Source organism: Ostrinia furnacalis, unplaced genomic scaffold (assembly GCF_004193835.3).
Source record: "Ostrinia furnacalis isolate ACB-3 unplaced genomic scaffold, ASM419383v2 OfSCF3022, whole genome shotgun sequence".
Taxonomy (NCBI): Eukaryota; Metazoa; Arthropoda; class Insecta; order Lepidoptera; family Crambidae; genus Ostrinia; species Ostrinia furnacalis.
In genome coordinates this window covers 1,133,794-1,155,216 of record NW_021133261.1, presented here as the reverse complement: position 1 = coordinate 1,155,216, position 21,423 = coordinate 1,133,794, and the positions used below count along the sequence as shown (strand labels likewise).

The window sequence follows — 21,423 nt, the reverse complement described above, 5'->3', positions numbered from 1 at the left end:
GGCGCACGCGGCCACAAATCACTCGCGGTCACAGACGCCGCACTAATACGGTGTTCGACCAACAATGGCGCTGCTTACAACTGTCGCTTGTAGATTTACGAGATGCCGTTGCAATACCCATTGGATACAAAGATTTGGATGAACTTCAAGTTCAACTTCAAAGAATAGCTAATTATTGTAACCGAAGTGTGTATGACAGGCAGCGGTGATGGTGATGTTTTTTAAGAATTAACTTCTGTAGTTGGGTCCTGAAGCAGTGATAGGGTTAATACTGGGACGTGTAAAAGTGCTTTTTAAAGCCTACTAGCTTAATAAATGAGTTTTTAAGCAATTATTCCGGGTAAGTGTTATTTCTGTCTATGGAGATCGCGTATGGACGCGGCAAAGCATCAAACCCCGTTCCATTTTTCATCAGCACCATTGTCAATTCCCATACAAAATCTCCTTCGATACTGCCGATAAATCAAGCGGCAAACAGTGCCAAAGTTAACACTTCCACTTTCATTACCAGCGATCTACATCGCCGATGGCCGTCATTAGCCGCTATCTGCGCGGGCGCCGCCATCGCCATTTATCGCGCGGATAATGCCGGTATCGTAGACGCGTCTAGGGAAATTGGTTAGGATATTCTTGCGATGTCTGGGGAACTGGGGATTCGTTGTAAGTGAAAATGAACTAAAGAGATACCATATGCTGAGTGCGGATCAGATACTATCAATAATAGTGACAACAAACACGTCTAGGGAAATTGGTCGGGACTCGGGATATTCTTGCGAAGTCTGGGGCACTCTGGGGATTCGTTGTAAGTGAAAATGAATTAAAGAGACACCATATGCTGAGTGCCGACCAGATACTATCAAAATCAATAATAGTGACACAAACGCGTCTAGGGAAATTGGTCGGGATATTCAAAGTCTGGGGATTCGTTGTAAAATGAAGGAAAGAGACACCATAAGCGGACCAGAAACTATCAATAATAGTGAAATAATTATTACTGTCATTCTTTCCGACGGTGATGGCATTTTAACCTTTCCTTAATTCCAACCACCACACTGTCACTAAAGTAATTTCATTACTAAATGATAGTGGTCCGTGGGCGCCACTCGAAAACTTTTCTGCCCCATGGAAAAGCATGATAATATAGGTACAATATACTCGTACAACATACTAATAAAAGGCGAATACGTTAATCATTTATATCAAAGTTCTGATTTTCGATTTACAGTAGATCAATGGGCAATGGGCAAATACGTATTTTTTCAATTTTGACCAACTCAATAAAATCAGACAACCTCAGATTCTTACGACCGTAAGCGTATTAAAATCCGCTCCACGGCTTACAAAGTCACATCCGCGGCGCCCATTGATCTACTGTGAGCTCGAAAAACAAAACCCCACAAAACGATCAACGGCGATGATGAAGCGATCACAGAGCGATAAATACGGGCATTATGTTTATGCGGACCTCAGGCGCGGCCATGTTTATTTATTGCAATACACGAACAAAAATATGAATGAAGTTATAAAAGGATAATGCGTGAAAGCGCTGTAGGGCGGGGAGATCAGGCAAACCGTATATGGAAGGTTGATAATCTTCATGGGATCGATATCATAGAAGTCAAGGGTCAAAAGGCCTAGCGAAACAGATAGGCGAGAAGAACCCCATGCGATTAGTTATAAACACAATTAATTCATAAAGTTTAAAACTCATCAAAGTGTAGTGTAGAGAGAGTGTTTACTTAGCTGAAACTGGCTCTAGAGTAAAAATTTTATTATCTAATTTGGTATTTACGTGTTCTGGAGCACAAGGCACAACTCAATACAAAGTGATGATAGAAATCTACAAATCTTCAGAAAAACCCTTCGTCTTCTTCAGGAGTCAGTGTCATATCGATTGTGACAAAAAAAACAATTTTAATTTAATGCAGAGGCAATTTTAAGTCCTTGCAAAATAATGTTTGTTTTCCAAAAGAGATAGGAGATCAAACACGAACAGTTTCAAATTTTCAGAAACGCAAGTTTACTCGCATTGACAACTCCTTTGACTCGCGTCTTGCCCCTCTAAGCGCGACCAGAGGGACCCGACTGGTTTTTAAGGACCATGGGTATGCAATGCAGTGCATTTTCCAGTGGCAAAAAAGAGGTTGAACACTTAGATGACAGGCGCTCATTTTGCTTTTTATTTGTATTGGCGTAACTCTTTGAGCTCGTACCAACACTTGGTATACTCCGTGATCTTGTCATGTGATATTCCGCGTTTTATGTCACTGATGATCCGTGGCGACACCGTGTTCTTGGCGTGAAAACATATTCGGTTTCGTCGCCGAGGGCTTTGAGAGCCATTGTCTTATGTCTTTTTGTAAGTTTAATACCAGTGCTGAATCACATTTAATCTCATAAAATACACAGGTCTGTGTACACAAAGCAGTGTATTATGAGAGAATGTTATGAATGATTGTTATCATTGATAATATAATAGTTTCTTTTATCGGTCATCATCATAAGGTCATTTAATCTGTTCTGCAAGAACACAACTCTTTAATTTATCAAAGGTAAATGGAGGATTTGACCTACACTCCCTAGTTCCCCAAGCTGGACAGACGGGTTGGGAAGTCCTGATGTTTGCATATTTCTAACTTTTAGTAGCCTCTTTCTTACGACGTCTACGGGAGGGTGATGTATAATATTTTTGTGGAACTATGATTTACTAAACAATGTGATGCATTTTCCCATAAAACGGAATGTTATTCTTATGGGGCTGAAGTTTCTCATATTGAATTTTACATAGAATAATACTCCTACATAAGTAAACGAATAATGCGCAGTTAGCAATAAAATTCATGTAATGTATTCGTTACCTTGCTAGTTATTCCAGCGCTTTCTCTTGAATGAGTACCACATCAGTCATACTTTTAATCCGGAATATCCCAAGGATCGTTTAAGTCCAATTTATTTCTGATTCGCGGCAATATCTCAGCGGCGCATTGTTTAATTACAGACTCGTATTAATGGCTGAGTGCGGGTGTAAATCAGCTGCGCGTGCGTCTGTCGCGGGCTGGGAGACACCGATGTGCACGACACGCTCTTATAAAAGTTCGTTCGTTTCAGCCGAATGATGTCCACTGCTGGACAAAGGCCTCCCCCAAGGATTTCCTCAAAGACCGGTCCTGCGCCGCTGCGTTTTATAAAAGTACTTTTATCCTATTGCAGATCCATTTCATCATCATCATTTCAGCCATAGGACGTCCATTGCTGAATATAGGCCTCCCCCAATGATTTCCATAATGACCGGTTGGTAGTGGCCTGCATCCAGCGCCTTCCTGCTACCTTTATGAGGTCGTCAGTCCACCTTGTCTCAATTTACAAATGATCTAATACAGACTCGTATTAATGGCTGAGTGCGGGTGTAAATCAGCTGCGCGTGATTCTGTCGCGGGATGGGAGACACCGATGTGCACGATACGCTACACTATTGCAATGGGTCTTTACAAGTTTTCCCTGCTAGCAATCTCCCACGAACTAAAGTCGCTGACATAGCCCGACGGATTAGCAAGCTGAAGTGGCAATGGGCAGGGCACATAGTACGCAGAACTGACGGCCGATAGGGCAGCAAGGTTCTGGAATGGAGGCCGCGTACCGGAAAACCTACAAGGTGGACCGACGACATCGTAAAGGTAGCAAGGAAGCAATAGTCCGAGAGGGGACCGTAAGAAACCTTCGTCATTTGATACTAAGATAAGCTCCATGGCACACGTTCAGAAAAGTTGTGCTAAGCTTGGAAAAAAAAAACTATTTTAAAAATCTGCTTTGGCCGAAAGCTAAATAAACCAGAGCCCCGATTACGCTAATTTTTAACGTCTCCAATTCTGCGATACGATTGGTCAAAACAGCTCAGCTGTTCGGGGCTCAGATTGTGAGAATGCGTTAAAAATCAGTAGTTTATTAATTTTTCGCTACTACTACGGTTTCGGTAACTACTTACAGACGTTTTATATCTCCTTTAACTTTGCAATCGACGGAGAACCTACACTTTTCATGTTACATAGGGTCACCTTTTCGTTACTATTGTGCAATATTGTCCCCTTTAAATGTGATAGTCACATATTTATAGACATTCAAGACTAATCATACATACGTACCTACTTACAACTTATTAACTTTCTACATTGTTTTCCCTGAATCCCCATTTATAAACACTACAATTAATTGCATGTAAACACGTCTCAAAATAAAGGATGTTTCTCGTCCTGACGATTGTCGCCGTCGCGACTAGTCGCTGCGACTGACGCGGCGCGGCGTCACGTAAAGTCGCAATGGATTATTTTGGTCACAAATTCTTCGGATGGCGATCCTTTTAGTTTGGCTTTTGATCGTGATTTGTCACTTGTATAATTGCTGGACCTTTTTAAGATCTTTCATCAGACATATTTTGTGTTAATTTTATTTATTGCTTTACAAATTGATGCTTTATGATCTTCAAATTAATAACTGCGTATTATTNATACGTATTTTCTGCAATCGATTTGAATATTTTGTGGTTTCTATAGAATTTCTTCATTAAATAGTCAATGGCAAGGTTTTGGTTCCAGTTTTGAGTTTTCTTGCTATCAAATAGGTTACTCTTTCAATTTTTCGATTCCGGTGAGCTGATGTTCTGTTGATAGTATTTGTCTACGCATGTGTTAAATATGGCAGTAATCCTGATTCTTTTAGGCTCAAGATTTCTTTGATGATTTTACAGGTACCTAGTCTGCTCTTTGATTGCTGATTCACCGCTAGGTTTATATCTCTCGTTAAAATGTACAAGATCTTGTCTGGTAGCTTTTTGATAAAGTCTGGGATACATAGGTTCGTCGTTGATATGGTAAGCTTTTCCTCAAAGTAGATATTTTCCATCGCCAGGTAGTTTGAAAGTGTATGCCTTCGTTTTTTAGCTGTAGAAAGGGGCTTATAACTAGAGGGTTAGTGAATTATGACTAAATTGTTATTGTATTTCGGTCTTTTTTCCTTGGCAAAAGTTTTATGTGAGGACGCCTCTTTTTTGTAATTATACTTTTGAATGGATTACAGCTGTGTGCAGATGTTGCTGACCCTTGGGTTTCTTTTTTTTATATTACGCAAGGTTTCACTTTTGTTTCTGTGGGATAATTTGTGTGCGTTTCGTGAGAAATTTGTTTTAAATGTGTATCTTCTTTTGTTAGTCCAATATTAGAATTAAGTTATTGCTTTTTGGAAACTTTTTATGGTGACAAGATGTTTCTTTGGTTGACCTTTCCTGGATATGCCTTTGGAAAGTTGGTGCAATGGGTTTTTTTTTGTTTGAATGTATTTGAAGACTTTACATCTGTAGGGATACAGTGATTTTTTCCCCCGATTATTTATTGTTTTACGGCACAAAGGTCCGTTACCTTGATATTAAAGTGGTATGTAAAATGAGAAGTAGATAAATAAGGGCTACTAGTTGTTATCTTTAGTTAGCAAAGTAAATACTGAATCTACCTAGGTACTATTTATTATAAGAGATGCGCCTCAGATTTAGCTAGGATTTAAACACACTGCTTTTGTTTTTTGCGACTGGGATTTATATTGATAGTAAGTTGTGCGCTCGTATGCGCGTTAATTTTGGTATAAACAATTTTTACCTAAATATTGTTTTTTTTTAAATTTTTGAGTAAACACAGTAGATATTGGATATGTCAATATAGAAAAATAAGGAAAGATCTCACCAGGTTTCGCCGATTTAGCTGATTTTGTACTCCTTTGACTTAGGTGTTGCTCTGGTACCTGGAGGCTTTTCCCACTCACTGTGTTGGCGGATTTTTTTTTCTCGTATATCATGTATTAATTTATTTAATTTAGTTAAATATTTTTTTTTTTTTGGAAGAAGATGAATATATTATGATAAGTACATATGCTACGTTTTTTTTTAATACTAAATTTAACACTGGATGCTAGTTCTGATAAAAGTATATCAGAATATTTGCGATTTTAGTTTTAAGAATAGGAATCGAGCTTTATATATTTGGGTTATCACTCTTGTAACACTGTTACCTACTATATTATTGAATTTTGTTTTGTTTTCGTGGGATTCTCACTATTGTAACACTGTATTGTTTTATATTTAATTTTTACATGTTATTTAATTTTGGTTAGTTTTCGCTTGATTATCACGATTGCAGCACTGTACTAATTATGTTAATTAATTTGATTTGTACTTATGTTATTTTTGATCACTTTGTTTGTTGGTTTACGTTCCACGGCTTAAAATGCACTTTGGGTTTACGACCGTTTGTATTATACGCGGTAGGGCTTTGCAAGTTGCAAGGGTCTTTTCGGGTCGGACCGTCTGGAGCGCACGTGTTGTGCACGTCCACTCTCGAACGCTGCCCAAAAAGGACTCCCAATTAATAACTGCGTATTATTATGAGAAAATATGAAAGAAATTTTCAATACATTGTCCCATAAATCGTCTGAATAGTTGGACATTTGTCATTTATATTAGTTTTTACCCGACTTTTACTCACGACTTTCATATCTTCATTATCATCATCATCGCTAAGCCTATAGCAGTATTAATTAGCAGTCCATTGCTGGACGTAAGAATCCCCAAAGAACGCAGCAAAGCATGATCTCCCCTTTTCACCACGCTTTTGTCGTCTAGCCGATATAAGAATAAGAAGAATAAGAAAAACTTTATTTGACACAGAAAGAAGAAGAAGAGAAAAAACAGAACAAAGGGACTTAAAACTATACACGCATATTTTTGTGCCAAAAAGGCGCCCGCTCAGCAGTAATCGAGCCACGCGTGCATGCACGCGTGCCCCGACACTAGTTTTCAGCGATATGCAAGTGGGTTACCCGACTAGACTTTTGCTTCGATAAGTGAGGGTTAAGATTTTGAAACTCATAAGAAGGTATACTATGCCTTGCATACGATACTGGCTTTAGGCACAGAATAGACTGCTATAGGTTAAATCAGTGAAATTAACCTTGGAAAAGTTATTTTCTGTACAAAATAACATCTTCAACAAACAGCCAGTTCAACAGCACGGCCTCATAATCACAATAGCTCATTGTCTTGCTGTAGTAGCGAAAAATTATGTTTGCTTATCCGTTTAGCGGACGAGTGCTGATCGGCTTAGAGGATTGCGAGCGTGTTGACTCACGGTGTTACGAGCTATCATGGATGTTTGAACAGTGGCGTACTAGGGTAAGTAGGTACTTACAATTTCAAACCACTGGTTTCAATTTAATAAAACACTTTTGAGAGGCACTGATTAATTATAATCACCGGTGCTTAGCTATTTGGTTCTAACAGAGTAGAATCACCTCCACTATTTCCTTGGATATCATAAAAGGCAACTAAGGGACGAATATACTAACATCAAGGCCCCCATACCCGAATCCGTCTGGCCAGGGTGAGGAGAGTACGTCAAATCCTCCATTTGCTCTTGGAAAATGCTCTTGAAACGGAGACTAAATGACCCGATGATGATGGATGATGACTCAACGATGCTACAGAAAACAATGTCCCCTCTATCAAATCTGTACATCTCCAAATTCCTGTCACCTTGTCTAGCAGCCATCAACAACTCAGAAAGCATCAAGTTAAAAATATAGATACGCGCTAAGTGAATAGTGATAAGTTCAATCCATCATCACACAGTTAACATTATATTGCTGAAGGATGCTTTATTTCAGCAGCAACGAAAGCTACTATTAGCTCGCATTATATTTCCATAAGTCAATGGATGCCAAACGTCCAAAGACTTTTATCGAAGTGGGAAGGCTTTGCAAACGTATCCCTTATGCCCTTGTCTAACTAAAGCGACAAGTGACAAAACCAATATAGGCCCATCCAAATGAGGGCTGTCGTAGCAAATTGAAAGGGGTGTGAAGATTAGGGTAGATACGTCCATACATGGTAAATATAGTAAGTTAGAGACAACTTGGTTTTAGACTCCTAAATACAATTTATTTCATTTCATTTGAATTAAATTTTGACGAATGTAGAATTTGTAACCTTTTTGTCTCAAATGACAATGTCTTGCTTGAATGGTTTTTATTGAAGTAGGTAAATCATTTATTCACGAACTTACTGAGCTTCAATTATGAAACAAAATTTCTTTTTGTCACGAAATCACAGACGACGGTGATGATTCTGTAAGGTCAGATTTGCAGCTTGATTGCTCTAATGAAACCTAATCAATCAGTAAAGATTGAGTAGTCCAGGGCCCGGGGATGACTTGTGGATTTGGAAATTTTTCGAAATTGAAGTTTTACCTTTAATGCATCATCTACAAGGGTAAATTGTCTACGACAAAACGTATTGACACCCCAGTTGTATTTATAAACGTAACGCGACTCCCTCGGGACTCTCGGGAGCTCGGGACGGAGTGACACAAATTGAAACAATATGGTTCTTAGAGCTCGGAGATAAGTGTATTTGTAGTTAACATTTACCGTTAATTTGTGGAGCGTGCCACGTTAATGAGACTGACATGTTAGATTTTGGGAATGAAACAAATTCACATAAATAACTCAAATGTTTTAGTATTGTTGAATATGATTAACATCAAATTGGGAAAGCATTAGACCTTAAACTGAAGATATGTATTAAGATAAGATACGTGCGAATTATTTTGCAAAAGAAGAATAAACCACAAAGAACTGACGATACAATTAATTGTACGACATGATGCATCTTATTGTATTCGTGCATTTTGATTAGTAAACCATCTAAACCATTAATTATCCCGAGTCTCTTTTAGCAAAGTGCAACAAACACAACCTAATAGAACTGCTTGATTGACTCTATTCCTTATCCCAAAACGTCTTCGACTGTAAATGACTGAAACTGTAGCTCCCATTCATCCTGAAGCTGATGTGCTTCTGAATGAGAAAACGCTAGAGCTGTTAGTCCACATTGAGTTGAAAAATGGCATAACAGCATTCACGTTACTGTGTCAAGAGAAGTCCTACATTCGCTCATGTCATACATCACTCGCTGGTTAAACTGTACCCTAATGACGCCGACAAATTATGATTACACTTGTCTGCAGACCTGGGGTTTACTCCTGGAACTCACGTTATCATTAAAAACTATTTGGCTATTTCATCTTTGGCCAAGTTGGTAACAAGGGTCTCGGCTGTTCTACAGGGTGACAGGGAATCTCGACCTATTCCTTTATTGTATACCAGTGATTGAAATGTATGGAAAAGCTGTTGTTGTTCTTAATATGAATGATCCCGTAGCAAAAGTTGTTCAAAACGATGAGCAAAAGTCTTTCTGAAAATCTGGAACCTGTTTTAGAAATCTAACGTAGTAGTTAACTGTAAATATTTACATACATTGTCATATTGCCAATTCTTTAATTTCTGAAGATTTCTTTAAACATTTTAATACGTCCAAGTATGGAGATAGGTTTCAGTAAATGCTGGTACCCATTCCTGTTGGGTAAACCGGGAATAGCTAATAAGTAAGCTGGATTTATGAGGGAACTTACCTTACCTGTGCTTCCAGCCAGGGGATGTGAAAAACAATCTGTTTAGATCACTAAGAGGATTCGTCAGTCCTTGAGAAATGTTCGCTAGGACGATGGTCCTGTGAGGTACCGTTTCTAATTTGCATATTAAATTATTCTAATAGATTTTAAAATAACAACGCAACACAGGCATTTACTTCATCTACTTCTTACTTTTGTATGGCTTTACGTAAATCATTTATTACTTTCTTGATTGATCTCTCGGTAGAACCCATTCATTGGTTTCAATTTCAACATCACCTCTATAAATCTTTCAAATGATTTGCATACCCTTTATTAGATCCCTTATAATTTTGTAAGTGGATCCATAGTAGCCCCGTGAGGTGTGAGGTAATGATAGTTCACACCAAACCCGGCGAACAGTTTACAGTGACGGATTGTGATACTTGGGCTCCTGGGCCATTGAGTTACGAAACAATGGACAGTAATTTTTACTATGCGTGAACTTTTTGTAGCTACTTCCTACAACATTGTCCACATTTTCTAACGTATCCCTTCTCTTTTGAGGCTTCGCCAAACTTATCATGTTCATAGCAAAGTACGGTGATAGTGCGCGGTTTAGCGCTTTGACGTGGGGTGGGAACGCGTTCTGTTTGGCAAAGATTCTTTATCCATACAGTACTTGAAATTAGGAAAACGGCGTTATGGAGAACCCCGCTGATATTATCTTTTATATTTAATTAAGCTTTAGTCTGAAGATTAGTGCTCAAAAAGCACAAGACTTCAGGAGGTTATCCCAATCCAATTCGGTTAATTAATATATCTGAAATATAGGGATAGAAAATGTAAAGTTGCGACAGGACTACAGGAGATGGAGCAATTTATACTCTTGTGGTCGTCACTCAAAATATAATTTACAGTAGCTATCACAGTTATATTGTACTATGTTCATTTGTGCTCAAAATCTGAAGCATATTCATGATTTGCCACATCCACGCCATCTACACTCCAAGTCGCCGTATTTAGAAGTAACTAGGGTGATTTATCGTGTAATTCATAAGCATAGAAGTTGCCTGTCGTGTCGGCTAATACCTCCATTTGCAAGGTCCCACACTTACCCTCAGCAAACCAGTTGCTGAGACGGTATCTGTGACCAGTACTATCATATTACAGTGTTTTGACGCGATCTGGTATGACCTACTACGCACCTACTTTGTATCAAAAGATACTCATCAACGAATAATCTGTTGGCTTTATAATAAGAGCTTAAGCAATATAGTGCAGCTTTTAAAATAAAAGACATTTGACTACTTAACAAAAATTGGCGATTATTTTTTCTAGTTTCCTTAAATTTTTAGAAAAACATAAAATTCAAAGTCCCGAAAATTTGAAAAGAGTCAGCGTTCATCCTATCCCCTTTTATTCGTCTGCACGGTGCATTTCAATAAAATTAATCAAGAATAAATATTAACATGTTCGATCATCACCATCTGCTGCTGTAACTAAGGTCTCTCTCGATATCTACATGCCACTGTCATAGAGCCCTTCGACCACATTTCCTTCACCTTACACGTTTCGTCCGTTAGAAAATATGCATGCGTGTGGTTGCTTTACGTTACTCGTGTAAATCTCCTTCGAGATAATATCTGATCGGAAAGTCAAGATAGCATCAGATCTATCGATAAATCATAATAACGGACGTTCACGCCATTCATAAATAGCGATTGTGAAAATCTGGTCCCAATGAAAGTTGACCCTTCAATAAGGATTAGGTCACAGATTTCTATGTTGTTTATAAAGTATTGCTGTGAAGTGTGAATCAATTGCTTTACCTTTTAAAGCAACCTCAACTTTGCAAATCATCATAATTATAATAATAAAGAACCATCTCTTTCAGCTTTCTGCTTTTTGATTTGATTGATTGATTGATTGAATACACACACTTGCAAATTGAATTCACCAGTGACCGCTGATCATAGACCAATATTACAAAATGTAAAAGTTGTCTAGCTCACCATGAATTTGACTGTACAGTCAGCGTCAAAGCTCGTGACACCAAAAGTAGGCAATTAATTCGCAACACGTCTTTGTTTCAACTGGAATAAGGTTGTGTTGTGAACTTTGGGTGTCACAAAGTCACAAACTATTTGTGCTAACTGTACGTTCAAAACGCGATCAAATTAATCAATGTTCTCGGATTTTCTTGAGTCCCATAATTTTAATTAATTAAAGATTTAGATAAGACCTCCATCATAAGTCGATCTTAACTTAATACAATCTACTATCGAGGTTTTCCATCTTATTAAACGACTTCCCTCGAATACTGTTAGAAATGTGGCAAAATAGAGTCAAGATAAATGCAAAGTTACGTTCTGATGAAGTTCTTTTTCTTGTTATGGCTCCGTTTAGTCCATCCAATATCATGTTTCAAATAAATAGGTAAATAAAATTCAAATTGAATGATGATACTTTCTGAATGATCCAATACCCTAGAATTTCAATAATGTTGAAGCACTTTACTATCACCCGTACTTCTTGATACGCTGCTTCACTTCCCCACTAAGAAGTCCCATCGTTAAAAGTTATTTCAAAAACACTATAAGCCACCTTCGCACTCATACATTTTATTACAAAATAATCTCATCTCATCATCATTGTTTTTACAATAATTACATTACCCCATTCATATTACGACACAAGTCCGATGGGCCCGTTAACAGCCTGTTCATTATCTCAATGATTAATAAATCTCTAGTCAAAGCACCGACAAGATTCCGCCTCAAAAATGACACCATCATCACTTATCATCAAATCACGCATCTCTGTCGATCAAACGATAATTTGGGAAAGAGTAACAGGGACGAAAGCTAGACATTTTTGTTGGTAATTTAATCAAAATTCTTTGTGGCCACTGGTGTTGATTAGCTATAGTAAAAAAGTGTGTAGTTGAGACGTTTACACGTCTTAATAATTCAATCAACGTATTATTGCCGCGTACTTATGATGATACAGTTAAATGTATATCTAACTGAATAGTTAAAACCAAAGTAGTAATCAGGGCATCTGACATAGAACCGAAACGGCTAAATTTTAATGTGCCCTCCGAAGTACAGATAATCAGAATCGTATTTTCTGGGACAATAGTCCCAGGGTTGATCCAAGCCTGCACTGGCCAAACTGGGAGCAAATTACAAGCATGGATTCCAGAATAGTTTAAACCTATTCTGGAATCTAAGCTGGAAACCTATACAGATCAGAAAAATCTCGTCTAATACAGTTTCAGTAAAGGCATATCATATCCGTTTTCCCTACAGATTCCCAGGGTTACTATCACATTCTTGCCTAGAGAAAGCTTGTCAGGAGCAGGTGCTAGTGCAGTATACCTGTTCCCATATTTATGATCTTTATCACTATTAACATAAGGACCATTTTTAAGTCTGGTACACCTATCGGTCATCCGCGTACGCATTATCTCCCTATCAGTAATTAACAGACGCCTCTATTTAGATATCTCGATGACAAATAACACATGAGATTACTAGATTAAAACATTATTGAGTGTAGAAAGTTTCCGGTATTTTGGAGACAGTTATAAACTGTTTATTGTGTGTATTTTTAATTAAATATTCATTAACGGAAGAACTGGAAGATAAGTTAATAAGAGTGATTGCAGTTATTAATTACACGTGATAAAAACCACGATTTCTGTGACGATATTGAATTATAATTATCTTCCTAACTGATTAGAGACCCCACTTTTAACGAAGCATCCAAAAGTCTCATATCAATGAAAATAATGCAAATAATCCACAAGGTGGACCGACGACCTCATAAAGGAAGCAGGAAGGCGTTGGATGCAGGCCGCTACCAACCGGTGTCCGGTCATCATTGAGGGAGGCCTATATTCAGCAGTGGACATCCTATGGCTGAAATGATGATGATGAATGCTAATAATAAAATGTTAGGATAGCAAAACCTCGTAAATTAAAAACACAAAACACGGACCTTGACACTGTAAGTTACTGATCTCATAATCCTGTCTGTGCAAAATATTCTCCAGGCGTTTCGTCTACACTGCTTAGCATACAGGGTGTCCCGTAATGCCACACTCGCGTAGTACAATTTTTTTTCAGTACAGTCAGTTTAAACTAGGCAATATTTTTATTTTGAAATTTTTTTTGGGAATAATGTATTTTTTTCATCCAAGCTGGAGCTGCTCCAGTTTGTAATTTTGATAACAATTTAGAGAAGCATTATTCAGGGTTACATAACAAAAAAAAAATTGGAAAAAGTGAAGATTTGTGGCAACACGAGTAAAAAGACCTTCACCGGGAGTAGAAATTTTTGATTTTTTTTAAATGCCTATTATTTTGACAAAATGCCACATAGATTTTTTTTTATATTTTTCTGATAACCAGCACAACTTGCCTCAACACCCAGTTCCGGCTTGACGTTACATTACAGGACACCCTGTATAACTAGAACCCTTGTATTATACATTAAACTTTAGATTATGTTCGGAACACCGCATTCCAGGTGTCCACTGATATCTCATTGGATGTTGCATAACAACAACAATATCTCGGTAACCCTGTCGCCGGGGGACACAACAGAACCTCTAGCACGAAAAACTAAGGAATTCCTTGAAGCGCACCTATTCAAATCGCCTTCGAAAGAGTTAGTATGGAAATTTAAACAGCGCCTCACGGCCGTAACGAGAACTAAAACAATATTACGAACTCAAGTGATTTTTGTCTTCGTATGGAGATCGAATAGTGGACATGACGTAAAGTGAATAGTATGAGAAATGGTAGCACGAAATTAATTTTGACAATCGAGATCGTCACGTTCCCGTCGAATTCAAAGGCTGGGTATCGAATTTTTCATTTTTTTTCACTGTCAATTTTGTAGCGAGAAGGTTGAATATATGCAAACGATTCGAAGACGAAATATTTTCGTGCTAGAGGTACTGGGCCGTGATAAGTGACTCGAGACCGACTCCTAGCTCCTGGCACTTCACACGTCCAAGAGAATTACTTCCTACTTTGGATAAGCTGACGTGTATAAATATTGAGCTAAAGGATTAAATTCTGGAGCTAAATCACTTGTTTTAACGCGATCAACGAACGCACTATTTATTGCATGATGCTCCAGGGCTATTTGCGAATCCTACTTCAAGATTTATTTGGGTCCATAACGTCACAAGAACAAGTTCAAGGAAATAATAACGTGCGTACTAATAAGTATGAGCTCACATAGTCACATTTCAAATTGTTGATATTTGTCATTTTGAATTCCAGTTTATCAAAAACTATTACCACCATTCGTATACAATGTTTTATGACATGTTTCAAATGAAAATTATAAATAACTTGAAAAAATCGAACTGCCTAAAAGGTTGGAAGGGCAGTCGCCCGGCAAGCGGAAGGTCGTGGGTTCAATTCCCGCCTTAGGCAGTTCGATTTTTTCAAGTAATTGATAATCAAATTTACCAGAGTAGTTTTCGTCGCACATTAATAAACCGTACGTCCTTCACTAACTTGGACAGTACAAGAATATAAGACAACTTAAGACAAGTAATCCCTCCATCAATCTCCCAGAAATATAGATCGTAAAATAAAACAGGCATTGAATAGGAACCCTAAACGTGATCCAACAAAACCCCCAGTCCCGTTATCTCACACAAAGCGCATGTCCTACATCGGTAGTGCGGAACCATTGTTCGCTTACGTCACAGAACCTAATCCCTTATCTTAATACCGAAATTTATACGTCGAGTGCACATACACGACGTCATAATTCCCGATCCGTGTTCCTGTCGCGGCTCAATCGGCGCGGGCGCACATTTCCGAGTAGGGTTGCCAGGTGTCCGGGTTTAGCCGGACATGAGTTTGGCCTTTTACGAACGTGTCCGGCCAAATTTTCTCTCGTCTGGCCTGTCCGGCTTTTGTTAGGCTTTTTATGTAGCTGTAGGGCCTTATGTACTAACTTTTGAATAACGCAGTAGACACTGACTAACATAAAAAAAGCTGGGTTGCACCATCTTACTTTAATAAACGTCAAAAATATTTCTAACTCCATACAAAAAGCACCGTTTATCGTTATAGTTCGCTGAAACTGGTGCAACTCAGCCCTATTGTTTCATGTAGGCAGTGCCGGATTAGCTGCTGTTTAATTTGCTAGTACATAAATACAAATATTTTCCGCGAATTCAAGCCGTGACGTCCGGCTGTTAGGGTTTAGTGTCCGGTCAAATTGAGCACTGAGTCCAGCTCTTGTGTTTTTGAACCTGGCAACCCTATTTCCGAGGCGCCCACGCGGGCCTGCCCGAGTTACGAGCTAGCAGACGTGTCGGGCGATGCGTGTACCGTACACTTACTGGAACATCCGATGCATTTCGTACATTCCTTTATTTAGACGGGTTTACATTCTAAATATCCAAAATAATTCAAAATTTAAGAATTTTCTTCCACGAAAAGCTCGACGAAAAAAAAATCCTATGTGTAATAGTACAGGTTCGAAAAATGACCCCTGTGGGACTCCATAAGTAACTGAAATGATCAAAAGCTTAATCAGTTATCATTAGATGCATATCTGGAATAAAAGAGGGCGTTTCTTCTTCTCTCACTTGTGCGCTTATTGTACAATAAAATATTCAATTTACGTTACAACAAGAAATTTTATAATTTTACGTAGGGTAAACCAGAGAGTGATTGCCCACTGGTAGTGATTGCCCGCTTTAAGAATAATATTGTCAGGTGCTGACTTTGAATCACTCAAGTTAGATTTGAATTTACTAAGTAGAAAGCTCCGAGATCAATGTACAGTAGATTTAAAATTTACAATAGGAAACACTAAAAAAAAACAGTTAAGACAGATTTTGNATTTAAAGCCTATTTTGTCATTTTAAAATTGATTATTTTGTTTTAAGATACTGGGCAATTACTGTGCTTTGATGTGGGCAATTAGTGTAAGTAATGGGCAATGACTGTACTTTTTGGAGGATTTTAAATTTATTTCAATATTTTCTAAGTTACGTAAGTTTTAACTAAAAACTATTAATATTCTGTTTAACAGTTTATTGAGTTATAAGAAAAAAGTCATAAATGGTCGATAATTAAAATACTTTCTTTAATTTTTCATCTCAATGTGTTTGAAATCTTTAAGTGGGCAATAGCTATACGGTTTACCCTACATAGTTTCAAAATACTTAATATTTTTTTCAGTCTTTAATTCCGTGGTCCACCACTATGATAATCGTGAACGGCGTTTTATAAAGAAATCGTGTTGATTTCGAATCGTGGGATATTTTTCTCGTTTATACCGATCATAAAGCACCTGAGAAAGAATTCGCCATATTGTAGGGGACAGTCTTAATTTAACGCATCGCAGCAGTTGTTAAGGACATTGTTCTGCAAGAAATATAGCGTTGCTAGAGATATCGGATAGTAATACGTAAATGGTGTAGGTCACATATAAATCGAGAGGAGGATGGTACTGTGCTGGTGTGATATTGAGGTTTGTCAAATAAGAACTTTGCGAATCATGAAAATAAGGTTGTACTTAATAATGAAGCAAGACTCTTGAAAACTTTTAATCCCTGTGTTGAAATTAGTTCGTCTTTCATAAAGTCCCTAAAACAAAATCGAAAATCTTTTAACTTCAATTTTGATTGACATCAGCTATTATTCTTGCATGTGCAGCAAATCTGACATTATGGCGTTTAAACAAATCCCAAAATATTATTAGGTGAGTGAGAGAAATGGATCTGATTTGTACTTATTTATAAGGATTTTGGATTTTCTCTGTCTTTTCTTTTTTCTTCAAATTCTCAATATCTAACCCAAATATTTCGACCACTGCTTATCTATAAACCATCGAATTGAGTTCATGTGTGGTGCTTACCCAAATAAAGCATTCAGATGTAGGTCATCCAATGAAGACGCATTGCCCAGGCGCCGGCCTGTTATTACGGACCTGGTAATTGCCCCCTGCTGGGACGCCACTCCTGCGCCGTTATCTGGGGTTGGGAGGTACGGGACAAGTGGCATTGTTTTGGCTTATTTAATTTAGGTACTTGATATGAGCACCTGATGTGTGTGTGATTATTTTCTATTGAATATGTGATGTCATCATAACCATCAATAAATGAAGGCATGAATGAATGAATGAATTTTTAAGAAATAAGGTTCCATACCTCAAAAGTAAAAAGCGGAACACTTTAAGGATCATATTTTTGTTCATCATTTAATTGCCAAGTAAATTGGTCGTTCTGTGCCAAGCTGAATTTCACGCAGTCGAAGTTGCGAGTAAAAGATATTACTTAACTAGTTCCTAAATTATTATTATGTATGCAAAATCTTAAAAACTCTATTCTTGTTTCTTATTACTTTAACTCTGCAAGCGAATTGAATATCTCTCCAAATCACTTAAACAATAACAGGCAGGCTATTAACTGTCAATATTGTTTGCACACCTTTCTCTAACGAATCTCCCATCTACCGCCGCGGGCGCAACTCAACCTATGTATTCGCCAGGTCATTCAGCGTCCAGCCCATCAATACTAATAAATCTGCCACCATAAGTCCTGTGATAGCATTTAAATTTATCAAGACCCACCATAAATACCACGTGACCTGAAAGCGCGTCATTGTACATTGAAATATCAGTTCCTAGTGTCGACGCGGCCATATTAGGATATCTTGAATTATGATAATCCTATTTATTTGTTTAGTAATCGATTTGTATTAGCGGCGATGGGATTTGCTCGCGCTTGAGGTCACGGGAAATAGTTTGAGACAGCAACCGAGTAGAAATTCGATTCGAAATTAGGTTAAAACCTTGACGGATTTAAAGATTACTCGTGCTTAAAGATAACAGAAACTCGAGCTCAGAAATACAATTTTTTTTCTGGTTAACTTATGCTTGCAAAAAGATTTAAATAGAGCATCATATACCTAGTAACTTTCATCATCATCAGCTCATAAATTATTAACAACTCTAGGTTGTTTGATATTGTAAATATTAATTTGTAAATTGAATTGTTCAGGCCGCTGCTTTTTATTATTGTACGAGCTTTTTATGAACTATGGTTTTGAACTTCCACTTAAAAAGTTCACTATCATTTACGAAAGTGAAGGATTCATATGTATTGTATACGAACCAGTTATAACAATACCCATCATTATGTGACAGACACCTGGCATCCCAAATCCAATCCAAAATCTTTATATGCCGTATCGTAATTTCTCCGCCATAACGTTCATAAATATGTAAACAAATAATAGCAACACTATCGGGCGCGCCTTCCGAAATGCTTTATGACCTTTCGCCTCCATTATTGGCTGTAATTGCCTTATCTAAACAATGTTTTCTCTTGCCTTGTTCTAACTCTAAGGGCGGATTCAGATTGGTTGTGTTAGCTGGCTATTATTAAGGTCGGAGTTCACTAGATAGTTAAATCAACAATTGATTTCCCCGTAACCTGTTTACGAATCAACGTCTAACTCTTAACTGAGAGTTAATGAAAAGCGCTGGAGCGAATTAACAGGCGCGTGCCATGGTTGTGGTAATTTGGATAGAGCCTTACAAATATGATACTTTATTTTCACATCTAAAGCTTCCCAAACCAACGCGTGCAGATCGCCATAGGCCAATGATAAGTCACGCGTCAAAGGTATACTATGTTCCCAATTAATTTAAGGTACCTACAGCTCATAAAATTTCATGCTTATTAGCATGCTTAAAATAAGCGTGTTCGAACAATGTTTCTTCGACACACATGCTACTAAGTAAGTAGCAATTGCTCAATAAGTAGTGGCATGCTTACATGCTAGCTAGTAATGAGCATGTGCAACTGTACCTAAAATAAAAACCTTACATTATTTTGATATTAGGAAAAAAATAGGACTTTCTAAACCCACCCTAACGTGTTAAGTGTTCAAATTCAAATGCGGGGACCGGTTGACCTGGACGGCTGTAATCTACATTGGCCCCCGGAACCGCGGTGGATTTACACCGCGGACTGCGGCTATCCTATCATCACCCCGGGGTTATCGCGTAAGGAATGGCTGGGAGATGCAACGGTGTCTTAAGGGTATGATGACTATAATGGAAACCATTATACTACTGCTAAAATTTGCTATTCCACTTTGATCACCTGTATTTGATCACCCAGGTGATCAAAGTGGACTTATCCATGGGTGGTCAAAGGACACCAAAGTTTAACCGCCTCTGTGGTCTAGTGGTAAGACCACCTGCTTCAGATGCAGAGGTCCCGGGTTCGATTCCCAGTGGGGGCAGATTTTTCTGTTCGGTTTGGTTGGTGCTAGGGCTTGTTCTATGTCTGCCTGGCTAGGCATTGTTGTGTTCCGGCAGTTAGAGGTAAGATAGCCAGTTCCTCCCTTGTTGAGGATTCCGGGTGAAGCTCGCTTCCACCTTTGGCCTGATCGTCACTTACCATCAGGTGAGATACAGGCCAAGAGCTTCCCCGTTGGGGATAAAAAAGTGTTAGTTCCCATTTTCTATAGCTCGTACCTACACCGTTTGCTATGTCTACTTCCCGAATAGTGGAAATTCATAGTTGTCTTGAGTCTTGACCAGCATCTCACTTGATGGAAAGTAATGATTAGGCCAAGGTGGCATGGTGGTATTGCTTAAGTAATCTTTGGTCTTCGGAATTTCAAATGGTAATTGTAATTGCCTCCAGGTAGAGGCAAAAATCAAACTTCTAAGTTGAATGCTTCAATGATTGTGGTGTTATGGGAAATATTATTTTAAAATAATTTGGACAACTATTTTTTTCAAGTTAGTTAAAATTTTCAAAATACATACTAAGTTATGCACGCACTTTATATCGAAATTTCAATGGGAAGCTGGTCTCCACGACACGGAATCCTAGTGTGGAGTCCAGTGATGCTGTTAGTACATACTTACTGTATAAATTGTAATCCGTTTTTATTCTGAATGTAACAGTAACTAGATCATGTACTGTAATATTTTTGGACTAAATAAATATAATTTTCATTTTCCTCCTCTGCTCAGGCGCATGCCCTTAAATATCATAGTCATCTCCAACAGCGAAGAACCAGAACCAGGTATCAGATATGTAATTAATAATAATGTTGGTATTGATTGATACTTGACTCGAGGCTTCTACAAGCAGGTTAGTCTTCCATTCATAAGGTACAAGATTAACGCCCGTANCGTCAATGTCATCTCTTCTCTAAATATAATGAGACCGCTCGGACACCGAGCCCACAGCGTGGTAGGGGTGGGGTTGCCCGCTCTTTTGTTTTTTAATACTACTACGCTGAATATTGTGTGCGGATTGGGTTGTCGTACAGGGGTACTACATGGTAAAATAAATCTCTTCGGCGAAAACAGGATAATTTAGATCGAACTTCACTTGGTAAGTTCGTTTGATCATTCAATAAAGGTGATGATTAGATAAACATAACTACTTTTATTGCCTCATATATTATTGGTACAATTGACCCGTTGTAGGGGTCAATTGTAACATGAGACATCGTACAGTTCAAATTCGTTTTTCATTAAGTATTCGAAATAATAATTCAACTCTGCATGCTTAAATTTGTAGCTTAAGAGTCTAGTTTTTACAGCATCCTAACAGAATAAGTTACATTTCATTAGATTTCTCAATATTGAACAATTTCCAAAAAATGGTACTATTGTCCCCGGTCTACCCTATTCACAAACATTACTGTGAGGTCTCACAATGCGCGTGGACCACAGGATGACACACGAACCAATCACAGAGCTCTATTCAACGCTGTGCGTTCGATTTGCTGCTTCACTTAAGCGAGCAACGTTTGTTAATACGGGCGTAAATTTATACTTTTTTTGCAGTGTTTTTTATGCATAACAAGGCAGATATTTGACCGCAATCGCACCTGGTGTTAAGTGAGATGCAGTCTAG

The 21,423-nt window shown here is 38.1% G+C and overlaps 1 protein-coding gene across 1 annotated transcript in view; it reads right to left on the bottom strand.

Annotated features, from left to right (window-relative positions):
* Positions 1–21,423, bottom strand: part of MICU3 (Mitochondrial calcium uptake 3) — a 98,204-nt gene that overhangs the window by 21,567 nt on the left and 55,214 nt on the right. The window lies entirely within an intron of this gene.